This window comes from Dreissena polymorpha, chromosome 15 (assembly GCF_020536995.1).
Source record: "Dreissena polymorpha isolate Duluth1 chromosome 15, UMN_Dpol_1.0, whole genome shotgun sequence".
Classification (NCBI taxonomy): domain Eukaryota; kingdom Metazoa; phylum Mollusca; class Bivalvia; order Myida; family Dreissenidae; genus Dreissena; species Dreissena polymorpha.
The window spans coordinates 2,204,953-2,224,908 of NC_068369.1; the positions used below are offsets into that span (position 1 = coordinate 2,204,953).

General features: G+C 34.7%; 1 protein-coding gene across 1 annotated transcript in view; it reads left to right on the forward strand.

Annotated features, from left to right (window-relative positions):
- Window positions 1–19,956, forward strand: part of LOC127860774 (amiloride-sensitive sodium channel subunit beta-like) — a 168,072-nt gene that overhangs the window by 56,333 nt on the left and 91,783 nt on the right. The gene's annotated exons all lie outside the window — the stretch shown is intronic.

The following is a 19,956-nucleotide window of genomic DNA, read 5'->3' on the forward strand; positions in this document are numbered from 1 at the left end:
GAAGATAAATTCGTACCCGCTAGTCTCTTATGTAAGGAAAATGACCACTTGCCTTAACAACATAAAGGCAATCAGAATATACAACATTTTACACAAAAGTTCAAAAGAAGGCGAACGACACAGGCTGTTTATATTAATATATTTTAGGCTGAGTTCAACAATCACAATCGTAACATTACACTTAAAATATTTTCCATATTATATCTAATTATTATTCACAAATCGATTACCACATATAGCATTAATTTAAATGTAGGAGGTATACTAAAACTAAGGTTTACAAAAAACTGTTCATTTATCTTTGATTTAAGTTAAATGATTTTCCCTTATTATTGAAGTAATTAATACCAGTAACAACATCATTAAACGCTACAGTTTTGCAACATGTACAAGCTTCATGTAATTAAGCGTTACATGTCTAATAAAAAAATTAAACAAGAAAAAGCAAGCTTTTTTCCATCTAGTGTCTTTCTTAAAACCTCTTAAAAAATAATTGTTGTGCCGTTGTTTTGTTAAAATAATGAAATGCTAACAGTAATTGTACTAGCATAAGTCTCAAATAAGGCGCTTCGTCATCTCTTGAAGTAACCGTATAGTTTTTATTTGAGAAAAAGAGGCTTTGGAACGATAAAAACGGACTTATGGAACTCTATAATCTACATTATTAATGAATGAATAGATATCAACATTGTAGTGTGATTGTTTATTTTGTCCATCATTTTAATCCAAATGAGCATATATGGGCAGATTCATATTCATGACATTAACAACTCGGTCATTTATATTGACTAGGCGAGTTATTGAAGCTAGTTATGAAGACCACTCCATGCATTAAGAACTATCGTTACTTCGGGATCAGCTGTCCAGATCCAAAGACAGTGTGTATTCGACAATACATGTTCTCTGACAGTAATCATTCATGATCATTAAGCCAAACGCATCTGTTCCGGGGTTTCATAAGCGAATTGAGTTGGCTTGTTAGGTTGCACGAAGAATTTGCTCAACTGTGCATGCGAGTCATAGCATATGGTTATATATAATAAGAAATTACTTATTACATAAAATTGCTAAGATTATTATAAGTCAGAGCATCTCATTCTCTGTGCTGCCTCTTTTACATCTGTCACAAATTGTTGCATTCATTGAGCTGGCCAATTTGCATATAAATTTAACATCAACGTGTATGAATAACTTAAGTTAAGGAAATATTGTTTTTGATATTTAGCTCGCCTAAAGATAAAATGCTCGTTTCAGGCGTTCGCGATTATATTGTTCTGTTATACTAAGTAAAAGTGTGAGTTTCCATTGAACTGGTACATAATTTATGTCATTGTTGCATGATGTTTCCACTTTTGTCAAATTAATGTCAATATAATCGACAACTATGATAAATTTACTCTAAACTTTTAACATGGATAACCCTAAATCTCTTTTTGTAATAAAACTAATAAAAGTGTGTTGTTCATTTCTGAACCGAACACATGTGTAACTTGATTAATTGATTAGTCACCTAGATTTGTGTTCCATTTACACATTCTTATATATACTATGACCATTCAAATAAAAACTCAGACACATTTGCAAATTCATATGGATTAGTCCAAAAAAATTATTCCTAAAATGTACCTTGCAATATTTCAAAGCAAGCTCGCACTTCTTGAGTGCCAGATCGTAGTCTCCGGACATACACAGTGCCTTGCTCCACAACTCAAATGCTTCATAATCATTGTAGTCGCAGAATTCTTGTAGGACTAAACAGCAAAGAAGTGAATTAAATTGTTCTTTAAATAATAATCCTCGCATAAAAAAACAATTGTGTTATTACTGGGTTTATTGAAACTTATAATTCGGAACAAATGTGTAACGTAACTGTCGAGCAATAAAAGAACAAACATGTATTATTATAGTATACATAAAGTAAAAGACGGTACTTACTGATACTGCATACTTTTTTCGAGGCCATATGGTCTCCCTGAAGTGATTACACACACTATTGAATACGGCAATCATATTATTAAACATGTTGGTTAAATTATAAGTTTAAAGATTTAATGACACAAATTAAAACACAAGATTTAAATAAGGTCTATTTAACTAAAGAACTTTTTTAAGTGTGTATGTTTCTATCATTTACTATTCTTTTGACAGTTGGATAAGTACAGACCTCTTTAAACCGGACCTTATCATCATCGTATGGATGTCTATTTGAAAGGTTTTCAACTGTTTTTATTGTTTATAAATCCTTTCATAAACACACAAGAGTCTAAAATCCACGAGTATAGTGCATTTTAATAAAATATTGCATGAATCCTCAATTATTGAAATATTTAATATTTCTGTAACATATACATACCATATGAAATAAGCATCTGGCAGTTCTCTGCATGACCTCTTTATGGTCCGGCTGTGACCGTGTATTTGGCATTCCAATACCATGGGAACGCCCTATTGTGACGTACAACATGTTGATTTCTCTGTCTATCCGTAAACACAGGTTCCATTTCTTTCTTTTTTCAACACGTTTAGCGATTTCGTTCAGTTCGACGAGAAGTCCTAATATATTCTGAAAATTTAAAATTTGCAAAACAAAATGTTCGATACAAATCATGCATATATAATGCTTTACCTCATGTCAACATGCGTAAGAAATAATGCAATCTAATAATGTTCGTTTAAATTAGGGATGTCAACGAATATCCGAATATCCGAATATTCGGTCCCGGACCGAATATTCGGATACTATTTTCCGAATCGAATATTCGGAAGAAAAAAAATCAAATAACATCGAGTAATTTCAAAGACTTTGTATTCGTGAAATTTGCTTCAAACATTGTAAAAAAGTTGTTCCTCGTGTCATAATGTTTAGTCCGGATAATTCGTCGCTATGGTGATGACAGTATACCGGTCATAAATCCCGCTAATTGCCTAACAAAGACAGTCACTTGTGTCAAAATTATGATAGGTTCAAATCGCATCGGCAATCAAAACACCGACCTGCACTTGATCCAATGACTCGAATTACATTTAAAAGTATCAAAGATTAAATGAGTAAAGGAAAAGCCGACTTGGTGTAAAAAAACAAATTAGACCGTATGGCAATTTAAACACCGACCCGTCTTGATCTAATAACTCGAATTACATTTAACATGATCAACGATTAAATAAGTAACGGAAGTGCCGACTTGGTGTGAAAAACAAAAAAGATCGTATGGTTAAAATCACGTTGTCCAATCAAAAAAGCTTTTAGAAAATAATTTACTCAACCTCTAATGAGTATTTGCGTATCGTATGGTCCAAACTTTAATTAATTACTCAATATTCAATCAGGTATTATATTTAAAGAAATGATTTTGGTATTTCGCCCTCATTTAATTGAAAATATTATCATTGCTACACGCATAAAGTAAATCTCTGTCCAATCAAAATGCCACCTACACCTTCCGCTGCTTGGAAGTATTTCACGAGATCATCCGAATTGAAGTCGGCAACGTGTTACTTGTGTGGAGTTAATCTACGTACATCCAGGGCGGTACGACGTCCAATCTTCTCAATCATATTAGTAACAAACATCCATCTTCTGCATCTTCGAATGATGCTGGGGACTCTAAGAAACAGTCGTCAATGTCATCGTTTTTGAGTACTCCTAAGAAAGTGTGTTTCCGAAAGTGAACGGCTTACATGTGCTATTGCGGAGAAATAGACTCTCCAGTGATCTGGTCGACGCAATCGTGTTTTTAAATAAGAACAATGTTCATGTGCCCAGTGACGCCGATCCGAGTGACTTTCAAATGTGGCAACGATGTTTTATTTGCATGTGTTCGCTATGTAAATAATACGTTTAAGTTCAGTTTAAATTATTTATAGATCTAACTGTTTTGTCATGTAATTATTTTGTCGTCATGTAAATAGTATGTTTCTCGTTCTATTGTTGATGTACAATATTAAAGCACGTGTTCGCTATGTAAATACTACGTTTAAGTTCAGCTTAAATTATTTATAGATCTAACTGTTTTGTTATGTAATTGTTTTGTCGTCATGTAAATATTATGTTTCTCGTTCTATTGTTGATGTACAATATTAAAAGTTTAAAAACAGTTTTCGTCATTCAATTTTAACAATTTGCGACGGCAATGCTGTGTCAATATTTAGTCACTTCCGGGGAACTTCCGGTAAAAACGAAAGTAGAATTCATGGAGTAATGGTACGGTAAACAAAGTTGATTTTTTTCTAACAGATGTTGACCGAATATCCGAATATTCGTTCGGAAGGATGACCGAATATCCGAATACCAATATCGGTATTCGTTGCCATCCCTAGTTTAAATATATTTGATATTCACAAGACGCCAGACATTTCCCAAAATGCGCTAGAGGTAGCATTTAAAAATGCTTCGTATTTTGTTTAAAAAAACTTTTATTATATTAAGTGTTTGAATGATTATAGAGGTGTGACAAAAGAATCAAGATGTACTATCAACTAGCGATGTGTTACAGGAGATACAAAGCCCCCAAATTAATTACGCACTTTGATCAGGAGCAACTATGTCGCTATTATGTCACGCAAGGTTTCATGGTCCTATTAGCGGACTTAACTTATTTCTTCTCTCAAGATTATGTCGATGCAGAAGCATATCCGGAAATACGCTACACAATTCAGATATGTTCTAAGGCACATTTGTGTACGACGAGACTCATAACAAGTTAACAGGGGAAATGGAAGAACAATATAGTTTAACAGATCGGGGTTCTCATGGCGGCCGTCTAAACATTAGGATTCTGCTCTCTACGTCTAGAGCTAATTTGAGTTACCCATACCTTGTTCAATCTACACATAGGCCGCTAAATAAGGAATTGATGTATAAAGTTCCATTATGATAGCTGAGTTCAGAATTATTTATTGGAAAATAGCAGTTTTATTTCTATTTGTCTATTATTCAGAAACGGTGACATTTACCGCACCAGCCTCATCTGCTTCTTAATGAAACCTCCGAGTGAGGTGGCTGAATTAACCCAAGCAAGGCATGTAAATAAGGTATAAATGTATTAATTTTTCATTACCGTACCTCAATTGTTTTTCTCTAGTAATGAAGAAAAGCTGATTGTTAGAAACAGTGTCCATGAATGTGACTCCCTTATAAACCTTGTACAATCACAACTGGAGCATATATATATATAAGGTATTAATGCAGGAAGGTTCGTTATAACAGCTCAATTCATTTTTGGGTAATTAAGCGGATGGTTTTTATATTACATAGCCCAATAATGGTGTAGGCTATATCCCGTCGATAATTCGTTTCAATTCAATTAGTTTCCATCAAAAGTGAACTTAAACCTAAAAAAAAATAATTAACCAACAGATACAGAACAATTAAGGTATCCCCTTATTTGGTTTTCAACGCGCGTTTTCTCCTTCATTCGAATCTAGGTCTTCGTACCACGAGCGGAATAAAAAACGTCTTCTATTCTGCATAACGGATACCTTCATGGTAATCTCATTCACATGCTATAAAATCAAATAAGTAGTTATTATGCATATGTATCTACGTGTGATGTTCCATAAAATATACCTCTATTTCTTCTAGATCCAGAGAGCGAAAACAAAATAGGATAATAACCCCAAATGTATAAAATACAGAGTAACGGTTTAACTTCAACTGACCGACCGACGGACGGACGGGCGGGCGGACGTGCGGAAAGACAGACAACTTATTAGAATCTTAAAGTAGTGTACATATTCGAATTCAAGATGACACAGAGAGATCACATACACGTTGATTTCCGGGTGCATCGTGAAAGATATTTCCCCACAAGACGTGTGAAACTGCCATATGTTCGTTTTCCGTCCACCTGTCGTCGAACAGTGTCGCTGAAACGATACACGTTTAGAATTCAAAAACGAACTCAACGCTGCTGTTAACGTGAACATGGCTTTTATATTCGGTAAGGCTCGATTGGTCATTGTCGGCTCGGGTACTACTTAACATTACCCCGGGTACTCTTAAGTATACTTACATGTACCCCGGGTACGGTAAATATACTAAAACGTACCCGGTAATTTTAACGCTAAATCGGTCGTTGTCGGCTTTTTAAAATTAAGTATGTTCACATTTATTTCTATTTTCAGTCAAATGGCCTCTATATTATCGGAACTCATACTCAAAAAGCATGTTGATGCAGTTTTTTTTAAAGAGAAGTTTTTTTAAGATAAACAATATCGTTTTACGTCAATCGATAGCGCGTTTTACGACATCGGATTTTGGGCGGGAATGCAACTCGGGTACAGTCTAATATCGCCCGGGTACGTTTAAGTATATTTACCGTACCCGGGGTACATGTAAGTATGCTCGAGAGTAAACGGGGTACATATAAGTAGTACCCGAGCCGACAATGACCAATACAGCTTAAGTAAGCGTTGCAGCACACTTTGAGCCCGTAAGAGGAGGTTAAAAACATGCTTTTGCAAAATGAGCAACAAATGTTGTACGGTATATGCCGATCCTTATAAGAATTTCGTAGACGATCGTGACGTAAATGGAATATGCGTTCCTCGTATGTCATTTTTCAAAATGACTCTTCCGCCAGGTTTGCAATAAGGTAAAACCTAATTGGCGTCGCACTGAAGTGCGACGACTAATATGTAATACGTTTTTTTTCGCTTATGAGAGAGAAGTTATTTTACGGATCAATGTATATATTTTTGTTTTAAGAATATCTTGCATAGTGGTGATTTTTTGTGTAAATTAGTGTAAAGAAGTACTGCATTTGTGCCTATTACATTTACTACAACATTTATTGCCAATAATGCAAAGCTAATTGTTTTAATTAATAACTGATCACAGGGACTGGGCAATAATAAAAGATCACAGGGACTGGGCAAATGCGCGAACCGGTGAAACTTTCTGGTTTTGTATAAAAACAAAACTTCATTGTTCCACTATCCTAGCAACCACCTAGTTACGAATAAAGGCGCTATAGAGCGCGAAGCGCGACACGTATTATTAATTGTAACAAGATAAGTATTGATGCAAAGCATCAAAGGGCGTCGGGAATTTCAGTGTAAAAGGCACTCAATGAAGTTACATGGAACGATTTTTTTTCTACTGTAAATATTAATAATTTGGCCGATTATTTTAAACAAAATAGAAAAAGATACTGGTATAACCATTATCTATAATATTGCGATATAACCCCCAAATAACCATTATTTATGATGTTGTGTTATAACCCCCAAATAACCATTATCTATGATTTTGTGTTGTAACCCCCAAATATTTCATAGTTCATTTTATTTATATTGGTTTCCTTTTTTACTGGCATACGTGTGCAGTTTTTATTAATGGAACAGAACTGTGTAAGTTTTAAAAAATATGCTTCTTCTTGTAAACGTAATTTCATATTTTTCTCAACTTCAAGGGGAGATGATTCTGAGCTTATTCTTACGTTGCTCATTTAACATAGGGGTTGAGTACTCATTGATATGAAAACACTGTAAAAGTTTGAAAGAAAAATGAATGAAAACTGTAAATTGCATAAAGAAGCTGCATTTCACAATACTTTGAAATTCAGTAAAAGATCATAATAGATTTATTGCTCCGATATTCATCATTTTCAATAGGGTTCGAGTAATACCGATATAAAAACACTTAACAAGTTTGGAAAAATTCAGACGAAAGTTGTGCAATCTTTTAAACAAGTGGAAATTGTTTATTTTGTAAAATTTAATAGAAAAATTTTGGACGTATTGTCCCGATGTTTCTCATTTTAAATGAGGTAAAATGCTCATTGATATGAAGACACTGTAAGTTTGGAAAGAATCTGATGAAAAATGTTGACATAATCACCTAACCAAGCAGTTTTTCACTTTTATTTTTAAATTCAAAGAGACATAATTCTGGACTAATGGTCCGATATGGCTTATAAAGAGTTTGGGTTGGGTCCTCATTGATAAAAAAAACTGTGCAAGTTTGGGAACAATCGGATGAAAATTTTGGACTTCGAACAACGACTTCAAAATTTCTCAACTTCTAAGGAAGATAACTATGGACGTAATGGTCGGATAATGCTAAAGGGTCCATACCACCTGGATAGTAATACGTGTCGCGCTTCGCGCTCTATATGTGGTTCTTAAAAAAAAATCAGAGGAGTGCTTGACTCTAGGGAAACGGGTTGCTGGGACACAACTCCTCATTGATAAGCGGCTGCTTCCTTTATCGCAACTCATTGTTACAATCAATAATACGTGTTGCGCTTCGCGCTCTATATGTGGTAGGGATAGTACTTAGGGCCTATGATAGACAACCATAAAAATACATGGATAATAGATGTGTTGTTTGCATTTATTTGTTAATATAAAAGCACGTGTATTTTTTATAAGATATTTAAGTGATGTAAGAAATTTTAATTAACGTTGTCACTACGCGGCATGCATTAATTTTAATAAAAATGTCCAATTGTAGTCAAAGTGGATTTTAAAATGTCTACATAAAATAAAGCTTTATTATATTTATTAACCTGACTGAAAAAAAATTGTCAGCAGCCGAACTGTTCCGTTCGTGCCGGAACCCGGGATTGAACCGGGGGCCTTTAGATGATTGTTGCGTAAACAACTTCAGTCTTACGCTCTCCCAACTGAGCTGTTCCGGCTGACATCATTTATGTACTGCTATTTGGTAAAGTTGTTAAAAGCGATCGTTATTATATGTCTATTAATAAACTAATACATTGTACGTTTTCGTACCACTACGCCTTCAAATAAACTTGCTTGCGCGATAGGTCGTCAAATATCGTACAACATTGATTTTACACTAAATAAGCAATCTAGAAATACCACAAAATAAATATATTTTGATTATGTTTTGTTTTTATACAAAACCAGAAAGTTTCGCGTATTTGCCCAGTCCCTGTGATCTTTCCCCTGTGATCAGTTGTGGATCAGTTATTAACTAAAACAATTAGCTTTGCATTATTGGCAATAAATGTTGTAATACATGTAATAGGCACAAATGCAGTACTTATTTACACTAATTTACAAAAAAAGATATTCTTAAAACAAAAATATGTACATTGATCCGTAAAATAACTTCTCACATAAGCGAAAAAAATGCATTACATACTAGTCACCGCTCTCCAGAGAGACGCCAATAATGAGTCTTGATAAAGGAAGCAGCCACTTATCAATGAGGAGCACCATCACAGCACCCCAGTCTCATAACTATTTTTAAGGTTTTTATTTTTAAGAACCACATATAGAAGGCCGCAGGCCTGACCCGTATCTTGCCAGTGGTATGGACCCTTTGGTATGGATCTTTAACCCCGTTCACTATCCAGCGTTTAAACTTCCGGGTTTACATTTAAACCGACTATTAATAGCTTATTAATATCTTAGTTAGAAGGTGATTTTTCAAGCGGTTCCGTAGTGTAGTGGTTACACGCTCGCTTCACATGTGAGAGGTCCAAGGTTCGAGTCTCAGTAGAATCAAATTATTTTATTTGTGTTCTATGTTAACTTTTTGTTTTGATGTAGACATTTTAGTTTAAATAAATAAGCTGCTTTATTGTAACCATTTTTTGTTTTTATTATGCCCATGAAATATATGTGTGAGAGGGTGGGTGGGGTCGTAAACACATTAAAACTTTTACAGTGTTTTCATATCAATGAGTACTCAACCCCTATCGTAAATGAGCAACGTAAGAATAAGTTCAGAATCATCTCCCCTTAAAGTTGAGAAAAATATGAAATTACGCTTACAAGATGAAGCAGATTTTTTAAAACCTACACAGTTCTGTACCATTAATGAAAACTGCACACGAATGCCAGTAAAAAAGGAAACCAATATAAATAAAATGAACTATGAAATATTTGGGGGTTTCAACACAAAATCATAGATAATGGTTATTTGGGGGTTATAACACAACATCATAGATAATGGTTATTTGGGGGTTATAACACAAAATCATAGATAATGGTTATACCAGTATCTTTTTCCATTTTGTTTAAAATAATCGGCCAATATATTAATATTTACAGTAGAAACAAGAAATATCTTTAAAAAAGATATACGGCGTTGATTGTGGTTGGAGTTTATGAAAGGTAGAGTTCAATGAATGAGATCAAGGATAGCTAATGTCGTTCTGTGCAGTTCTTAGCTGCATCACACGCAGTACGGGATGTAACGCGGAGTTTTTGCGGCTTATTTTATTACATATTGCTGGTCATAAACCTATAGATACAAAACAGAAAACCAAAAGAATTATGGAAGTGAAATTAAAACATATGAGCCAACCGGCCACACGCGAAGTATCCGTACCTATTATTAATATTTATACGCGCGTTCTTGGAACTAACCTGTTTTAGTGGTTTGTCGGGCATTGCTATTTGATTCGAGTATTACCAGTTTCGAGAATCATCGCGCTCATGCTTAACACATTAGTCAATATGGTGGAATAATTCTTGTAATTAAAAATAATATTTATCATGGTATTGTTGAAAACACATTAAGAATCTATTATTGACATACCATAATTATATCGCTGGATATCTTCATTTAACATCTTTCTGGTCTAAAGAAAATTGCAGTTCACATAGTTCACGCTATAGCGTCTTTATTATATAACGATTATTTCACTGGCCGCAAACTCCGGTCAGAACATAAGGCATTCGTGAAGACCCAGCGATGACCTGTATATAAACTCTGACATTCACACACACTAACCGCGAACTGACGAAAGTGTAGAATCTACGCACAAATTGTATTGATGTGAAGAGTTGAGTTTAAAACTATCTATCATGCCTTTTCATAAGAGATAAAATTGTTTCATGCTAATCACGCAGTAACACAGTGTTAGAAAGACGCTGCCATGTTTCCAATGTTCTGGTGGTATTCTCAAATCAGCCAATGGACTAAATGAAGTGTATTCATTCGTGGGTAGCCGCGGGCATTTTTATCCCCACGCTTTTTGAAAAAAAGGTGGGGATATTGTGGTGATCTCCGCCGTCCGTCCGTCCGTCCGTCCGTCCGTCTGTCCGTCCGTCCTGGCCACTATTTCCTCCTACACTAAAAGCACTAGAACCTTGAAATTTACACACATGGTAGCTATAAGCATATGTGCGACCCTGCACTATTTGGAATTTTGATCTGACCCCTGGGTCAAAAGTTATAGGGGTTGGGGTGGGGCCGCGTCAGAAATTATCACTCATTTTTTTAGGTTATTTTACATTTACTTCTTTATTTCTACACCGATTCACTTCAAATTGATACTGGACCTCACCTATGACAATACGGTCAATCTCAACCATGCATGGCCCCATTCCCAACCCTGGGGCGCCCCGCCCACATAGGCCACACCCACCAAAAATTTCCATTTACTATAATTTTTTCATTTCTACACGGATTCACTTCAAATTGATACTGAACTTTTGTTATGACATTAGGGTCAATCTCAACTATGCATGGCCCCAATCCCAACCCTGGGGCGCCCGCCCACATAGGCCACACCCACCAAAAAATTCCATTTACTATAATTTTTTCATTTCTACACGGATTCACTTCAAATTGATACTGAACTTCTCTTATGACATTAGGGTCAATCTCAACTATGCATGGCCCCATAACCAACCCTGGGGCCCCGCCCACATAGACCACACCCACCCAAAATTGCCTTTACTATAATTTCTTCATTTCTACACCGATTCACTTCAAATTGATATTGAACTTCTCTTATGACAATACAGTCAATCTCAACTATGCATGGCCCCATTACCAACCCTGGGGCGCCCCGCCCACATAGACCACACCCACCCAAAATTGCCTTTTACTATAATTTCTTCATTTCTACACCGATTCACTTCAAATTGATACTGAACCTCTCTTATGACAATACGGTCAATCTCAACTATGCATGGCCCCATAACCAACCCTGGGGCGCCCTGCCCACATATGTCACACCCACCCAAAATTGCCTTTTACTATAACTTCTTCATTTCTACACCAATTCACTTCTAATTGATGATGAACTTCTCTTATGACAATACGGTCAATCTCAGCTATGCATGGCCCCATTACCAACCCTGGGGCACACCTAGGTCAAACATTCGGCGTGGGGATACGCGTCGGCCTCTGCCGCGCCATTTCTAGTTATGAATGTAACCTAAAGGTCACCTTAGGTCAAAAGTGACGTTAATCAGCTACGCCGAAAAAATCGTTCCATGTAACTTCTTTGAGTGCCTTTTACACTGAAATTCCCGACGCCCTTTGATGCTTTGCATCAATACTTATCTTGTTTACCCAATCAAATGTAATATACAGTCAAGTTACCATTACCGGATCAGTAGTATAATAAAGTGAAAAGAAATAACTGTTTTGAGACTTCTTTTACACTAGTTTGATTAAATATTACCTTTGCTTACTGATTCAGCACATAGTCTTATTTTTAAACACAAGCAACATGTATTTGTGATACTGTTTTATTCGACGCATAATTCATGCATTAACGGATCAGTTGTAGCCATAACGAATCACGTGATCGAAACCACTCAGGGGGCATCTAACGAGCTATTTGAACTGTCGAAACATGAACTGTATTGTTTACAATGACCAATTTACATTGCCAGTTATAAATTATATTCATTTCTTTGTTATTAATTGTTTTCTATATGTGATCTTGTATCTACACTTTACGCATGGTGTTCTTGTGTGAATAATCTGTTGAAAATCCTATATAAATAGATCGAAAAGATATGGGCATCTTATAAACCATGTAATTTGTTTTAATCAATTCTAATCATCGATATTGAACATGGAAAATTAATTAAACATTAAGATTGAGATCATTTATTGTTAGATTCAACAAGATTTGCATATATTGTAATAGAATATATTATCACTACGCATATTATCACGCTTGATCCGTTATTGCCTTAATTCTTCATTTCATTTAAGATGTTGCAAATCTTAAATACGAATCAAAACTGAAATGGACTTTTAAAGACAGAAATAATACTAAATGGACTTTAAATTATTGCGTAAACTTCTTACTTTCATCCAGAGTTAAAGCATGTGTCCGCGAAAAATGTTCAACCTAGATTTTGAAACAGACGGAAGTCAACAAAGTCGTATATACATGTCAGCAAAACATACTGAACTGTTTGACAAAGGGTAGCTCCGATTACGACTCAATCAATGCGTTTTAAAGAACATACATTAAAGATGCTGTGTGCAAAATATCATCTAAAAATATCAACTATTTAATGAGATACGCAGTCTTGAACATCAAAGTGATCCGCTATGGGTAATGATCCGGTAGTGGTAACTTGACTGTACTTGTACATTTTATCTGTAAAACAATCTGTAGGTTATTTAATGAAACAAATACTAGTAAAACAAAACAATTTAGCATGGGGATCAAAGCTAGAACCATATAAGTGCATACAATATTTTTGTCAAGATGTTGTCAAAGAACGCGTGCACTTTCTGTGTCAACATCAAAATAAACGAACGAAAGTTGATTTAGTGTAAGGGTCGATCGGTTCCCCCATACACAACCATTATACATGCACATCGACTGTAAAATTTATTCATACAGCTCAGGTTTTCCAAAAATATATGAAAAGATATATATAACAATCTGGCAAAAGTTCAAGATTTTCAAAAAAGCAACTGACGATAAAACCTATTGCATACAGCTGACATCATATCGATCAGTTGATTACGTGCACAAACTTACCTGTGTAAAAATACCTGGCCGACTGGATATAATCGCCAATCTACAACGAACAAAGTGGAGATGCAAGTTATAGCGAAGACTGCAATGTTGTTATCGATTGCATGTTTTTTATATTATTATTTCATACTTTTTGTATACGTGGCCTTAGTTAGAATTGTTGTAATACATATACTTTTTTGTTTTCGTTCACATCATAGAGCATATTTATTGAATGTTGGAAATGTTAGGAGTCATACAATTATTTACATAAGTATTGACATTTTTTGAATATTTATTTTCGGGTTAAGCAACGGAATACAGTATGGTTTGTGGTTTTGCTATTCTTCGAAAGTATCCTTTTCAACTGATATTGATAAAATTGAGTATTCATATGAAGTTTTTAAATAATTATCTGAATACTAAAATATCACATATAGATCTATGTCTGTAATAAATATGCTTATGTAAAGTGTGTTAAATATTAAAATCAATGAACCGATCAATCAAATACCACAGCTTTAATAAACTAACGAACATTAATATGAGATTTACGAAAAATACATTTACATGGTGTGTAATAATAAAGCGGGATTTGCACATGGTTTACAAGGCGACACGACCTAATGTATAGTTGTATACAATGTTTACATTGTTTACATCTGTACTTTGTTCTTACGCAGGAATGTGTACGTTCTGTCCTATCAGTGCATGATGTGCATTCTATTTTTAGTACCACTGTCGATCTGTATAGTCATATTGCTTATTTTTAAGTCCTCAATATCTTACTCAGATAGTAAATAACCTAATTTTATAATAAGTTATCAAATTAATTGCTTCCTGCGTGTAAGCGTTTTTTCCGGCTTTTTAATAAGACGTGGGAATCGACTTTTGATTTGATAATAATCGTCACAAAATATTTTTAAATAGATCTATCTACATACGTCCTAGCTTTCTTTCTTGTTAAATAGAAAAAACAGCCCATTTATAATATGTTGGCCCATGACTCGAACATATTGGGTCTGACGTTGTTAAATACGTTATAGGTACGATTTTTTCATTATTTTAATTAGGTATTATGGGAAATAGGAATGAACAACCAACCGTGTTAAAGCGAGATTATACTATTTTGTCAAATATTTATAAATTTATAAAATATCATTAAATGTGTAAAAAAAACTTTTTATAATTAAAATATTAAAATAAAAGTTAAGAAGAACATGTGTCGAAAAATGCGAAATGAGAAAGATATTTAATGCTGAAAGCGAAAATGTATGTACAGTCGAATTCGCCAGCATGTATATCATGTATGCACGATGTAAATCTAAATTTAGTTTTACGGTTCAGTTTAAATTCCAGCAACGATATAATTATATTCATACGACACAGAACACTAACTCTGATCCTAATACAAAGACGAATGCTTCGGTTACACGGGTTATTGTAGGAAAATATGTACGAAATATCTTCGTCACAATCGGCTCGGGGCGCTAATATGTCTTTGCTGCATTTTATGAAATTCGTCTTTCATGTAGACTTTTTCTTGCCTATTTTGTGTTATTGTAACATATGTTATCAATATATTACAATATATTACAATTTAACACATCAAACAAAGTATAATCTCGCTTTAAATAGTTAGAATTTTGTCCAAACATCAAGCGGCTAAACTTGTTGTAGACTTAGGGACATGTGCTGAACATCCAGTGACCTACTTTGTTGAATACAACGGAACATCCGCAAAACCAGTCCGCAAGCTGCTGCTCCTGTATCACCGGGTTCAGCCCATTGAGATAGTCGTCCCTTTCCTTGCAGGCGCCAAATATCGCCTGTAGGGCAAGAATCCGAGCTCGGTTGGTGTCGCCAAGGTCGGCAGCAATTTTACTGTGAAATATGAGCTGCGAGATGTTCTCCCCCGCCATCTGAAGGCATTATTAAGTAAGTTTAGAAAACAATATTTGTATCAAGTTCATTATAAATTAATCACAATGCAATACATATATGGCATGAGAAGAAAAATTAAATTTCGGAGGGGTTAGAGGACTCACAAACGAGGCCAGGGTTTTAAGAACCGGAAATTATAGTCCTGTAAATGTGGCCAGTGACATGCTGAGCACGGAGTAGCTTACTTATTATAGGACAGTGTTTGAAATGTGCTTTTTTGCACAATTTAATTGGGAGACTGTACATTTAGAGTACATAGGTACATGTATACTGGTGGTATTCGGATTGTTTGTCAAGAAGATGAACCACCCCTGGAAACCCGATACCTTGTGAGTCGTGTAATACAATAGGGGACAGTGCTGTGTATTTTGGCATGAGCTTACATGTGGTAAGTAAATTGGAAAAATTACAATTCCAATTTGAAACAAATGTGTATTAACATTGATAACAAAGGTATTGGCCTACATGTAGACAAAATCCTGACACATTGCCTCAAAAAAATGAGCGAAACGGGCCATGTTCAGGCATTTAAGGGAGAAAAACTGCTTTAATTTGCAAGCCACTACAATTATTAAAGGATTTATACAAACTTTCACATGTTTGCCAAAACCTCTCAGCAGGGTTTCTCCAGAAAACTATTTTGCCCGATCTTCTTCTTCGGGGAGCCACATTTCGCTCATTTTTTTAGAAAATTTGTCAGGATTTTTTCTACATGTAGGCCAATACCTTTGTTATCAATGTTAATACACAGTTGTTTCAAATTGGACTTTGAAAATTTTAATTTTTCCAATTTACTTACCCTATGTAAGTTCATGCCAAAATACACAGCACTGTCTCCTATGGTATGGGCACGTTCAGATTATTATTGTGATTGAGATTATTATAAATGTAAACAATCCTACACATTCATACATGTGTAGTATGCTAATGTTGTATGAATTATGTACATGAAATGAATAAATAAGAGGGAATCAATAATTCAATACTGTATTAAAATCTTTGTATCTTCTTAATGTAACGACAATATTCAAACAAAGTTGATATCGTTATTCAAACAAAAATTAAAACTTTAACGATTTCATGTATGATTTAAATCGATATATTTGGAACAACACAAAATATGGAAGACGTTGTTTTAAACGTTTATCATAAAAAAATAAACATACTTGCAGTTTTATTTTTGTTTTCCGGAGTTATTTTGCGACAAAAAATCATATTTTTACAGTATGCAACACATACATAATATACTGAATTTCGTTTTAATTAATAACATAGAAGTATTTATATAATTTAAAAAAAATATCCGTGTATTTATATCAAATTTCTCTCAGTCGCAAAACATTATTTTTAATTAATAATACAAAAATATATACATGTTTGTCTATTACAATGTTAACCTTTCGAAACAGGAAGTTTTGAATATAGCGAGTTACTAATAATTAACAACGTTTAAATTATAACTGCGCAGTACAGTACCTTTTAAACACATGCAGGTGATCCTTTTCTATGTTTTAATCACATAAAAGGTTTTTCATAAGTAGACTGTTGAAAAATATTTCAGTATATACACAAGTATTCGCAGAAAGACAAAATGTTTACACTTCAATCCTCTCTGCTTTTAAATACTGATAACGTCTAATAATAGCAAATATCCAATCGTGGGAAGCCCAGGTTATACACGAGCTGTATTTATGGGATTTCAACTTAATTCAGCAGCCTTTATATTTGTTGAAAACCGCATCGCTTTCTCAAAAGGAAAATCCAATGAGGTTACGATGTATTTATATAAATAAAACCACTTTTACTTTCGCTTTTCAATTTTAGAAAAGAGCTTACATATACATTATGTCAGTAAATAAAGAAATGTTATACTTGCATTGCATTTCGCCACAATCTAAAATGAGCTACATCCTAGTGATATCAGAGTAATTATCAGTAATTGTAAATTTTGAACTTCCTGTATGAATAATACATAAGCGTAATACATACACCAATAGTAATACCAGCTATAACCTATGTTTACCTCCATGTAATCTACACGTAACTATTTACATCCCATACTAAATATGGCACAATAAGGTGTTGGAAGTTAGCGTTTTTAATCGGTCAGAGTCTAAATATATGCTGCAATTCATTATAAAGGACGTTTAGCTTTAAAGTTTGAATACAGCTAATGGATTAAAATGCGCTGATATTTTAAGATGAAACACAAAAACGGCGAAACATATTTTTACAGTACTTGGCCATTTAAACATATAATCATATAGACGTTTCCGGTTAACACATTACTTCAGAACTATGTTAACGAGGACAGAAAATCGACACGCATGTAAAAATTATTATTTAAAATAAAGTCACTGACGTCGTCTACAGGCCCGTAGCCAGGAATTTGAAAATGGGGGTGCGAAATTTTGCCATCGACGATTGTTATTGAGCAACGAAGTGCGAAGGGGGTTTGTGCGGGAGGGGATGTCCCCCTCCTGCAATCGGGGGCTTTGGAGGTCCTATCCCTAGAAAATTTTGAAAATGAAACGTAAACGACTGCATTCTGGTAACTTTTTAACTGTATTTAGAGACTGATGTTATAGAGCATTTTTATATGAAATTTTACTTTGTGCAAGTTTGGGAATAATCGGATGAAAAGTTTGGACTTCGAACAACGATTTCAAAATTTCTCAAATTCTAAGGAAGATAACTATGGACGTAATGGTCGGATAATGCTAAAGGGCCCATACCACCTTGGATAGTAATACGTGTCGCGCTTCGCGCTCTATATGCGGTTCTTAAAAAAACACTCCGAGAAGTGCTTGACTCTAGGAAAACGGGTTGCTGGGACACAGCTCCTCTTTGATAAGCGGCTGCTTCCTTTATCGCAACTCATTGTTACAATTCATAATACGTGTCGCGCTTCGCGCTCTATATGTGGTAGGGATAGTACTTAGAGCCTATGATAGACAACCATACAACTACATGGATAATAGATGTGTTGTTTGCATTTATTTGTTAATATAAAAACACGTGTATTTTTTAAATAAGATATTTAAGTGATGTAAGTAATTTTAATTAACGTTGTCACTACGCGGCATCCATTAATTTTAATAAAAATGTCCAATTGTAGTAAAATGGATTTTAAAATGTCTACATAAAATAAAGCTTTATTATATTTATTAACCTGACTGAAAAAAATTGTCAGCCGCCAAACTGTTCCGTTCGTGCCGGAACCCGGGATTGAATCGGGGGCCTTTAGATGATTGTTGCGTAAACAACTTCAGTCTAACGCTCTCCCAACTGAACTATTCCGAGTGACATCATTTCTGCACTGCTATTTGGTAAAGTTGTGTATAGCGATCGTTATTATATGTCTATTAATAAACTAAAACATTGTACGTTTTCGTACCACTACGCCTTCCAATAAACTTGCTTGCGCGATAGGTCGTCAAATATCGTACTACATTGTTTCTCCGCTTAATAAGCAAATGAGAGAAACCACAAAATAAATATATTTTGATTATGTTTTGGTTTTTATACAAAACCATAAAGTTTCGCGTATTTGCCCAGCCCCTGTGATCTTTCCTCTGTGATCAGTTGTGGATCAGTTATTAATTAAAACAATCAGCTTTGCATTATTGGCAATACGTGTTGTAATAAATGTAATAGGCACAATATGCAGTACTTATTTACACTAATTTACACAAAAAATCACCTCTATGCAAGATATTCTTAAAACAAAAAATATATACATTGATCCGTAAAATAACTTCTCCTCCCATAAGCGAAAAAAAATGCATTACATACTAGTAGCCGCTCATCAGAGCGACGCCAATAATGCATTAAATTTCATTTTAATATGTCGTTCGTTCTCGAGTTACTGCGTTGTCAAGGATATAACAACCAGATCTACAATGCAAGCCAGATATTAATATATTGCATACCGGTACATGTAAACAGTTTCACTGACATGTTTTGATAATTTCTTGAGTAATTGATATTTTTATTATGGGAAATCTGCTAATTATTTTGTTGATCCATGTTAAGTGATATTTTGATAGACAACCCGAAGGAAGACCGTACCAGTTTGAGCCCTATGGATGTTTCCATGGATGCGGACACGTGCATTCCCTCGTGCACGGGGAAAGGGTATGTGCCCGGCTAGTGGACCTGTATGCGGGCTCCGTATCCGGTCGTGATCCCCTTTAGGTACTCCATGGACTCCATATACAGAACAAGTTTCAGACCTGTTGGTGTAAATAAAGTGCTGTCTCAAACGATACAAACTATCAATAAATAAAAAGAAAAAGAAATGGTAAACGTCGCT